Source organism: Loxodonta africana, chromosome 24, assembly GCF_030014295.1.
Source record: "Loxodonta africana isolate mLoxAfr1 chromosome 24, mLoxAfr1.hap2, whole genome shotgun sequence".
Lineage (NCBI taxonomy): Eukaryota > Metazoa > Chordata > Mammalia > Proboscidea > Elephantidae > Loxodonta > Loxodonta africana.
In genome coordinates this window covers 28,125,972-28,126,765 of record NC_087365.1, presented here as the reverse complement: position 1 = coordinate 28,126,765, position 794 = coordinate 28,125,972, and the positions used below count along the sequence as shown (strand labels likewise).

General features: G+C 49.2%; 1 non-coding gene across 1 annotated transcript; it reads left to right on the top strand.

The window, feature by feature from the left end:
* Window positions 1–208: 208 nt before the first annotated feature.
* On the top strand, window positions 209–279 carry TRNAA-UGC (transfer RNA alanine (anticodon UGC)). The gene has a single exon. It is a non-coding gene; the product is annotated as a tRNA-Ala (tRNA).
* The last annotated feature ends 515 nt before the right edge of the window (window positions 280–794 follow it).

The following is a 794-nucleotide window of genomic DNA, read 5'->3' as shown; positions in this document are numbered from 1 at the left end:
GACACTCTCCTGGGCTGGTATGCTTTGAGGACTGTTTACAGTGATGCTGAACTTAACCAGGGACAGCTTGGAAACAGCCCAGTTTTGGAGACAGACAGGCGTGGGTCATTCTGTGCATGACCTTGGGCTTTACTGGGCTGGGCTGAGCCTTATTTTCCCTGCCTGGGAAATGGGGGTTGTGTGTGAGATTTCTTACGGCCGTTATAAGGCATTGGTGATTCAGTGGTAGAATTCTCGCCTTGCATGCGGGAGACCTGGGTTCAATTCCCGGCCAACGCACCGCAAGCTCAGCTACCACCCATCCGTCAGTGGAGACATGCGTGTTACTGTGATGCTGAACAGGTTTCAGTGGACCTTCCACACTAAGACAGACTAGGAAGAAAGGCCTGATTCAAAATATCAGCCAATGAAAACCCTGTGGACCACAACAGTCTGATCGTGGGGTTCCCATGGGTCAGGGGTCAACTTGACAGCAGCTAACAACAACAAAGACCATGGTAGCTGTTAACAAAGTCAGGTATGTACAGTGTATACGGTAATGGTTGGTACATGGAGACAGAAATTTTTGACAATAAGCCACTTCATGCTCGCAGGAATGTTTTATTACGCCAGAGAAAACATACAAGTGCTGAAATGCCAGGCAGCACCCACGGCTCTGTGAGCAATGCAGCGCTGGTGACACCTGCTGTCAAGCTTCAGAGACGCACTGCTTCCTCTGGGCCATTACAAATCCAGTTCCTCCAGTCTGTGGCCTAAACTGAGAAAATAAAGTATGAGCGCAATGTCTGGAAAAT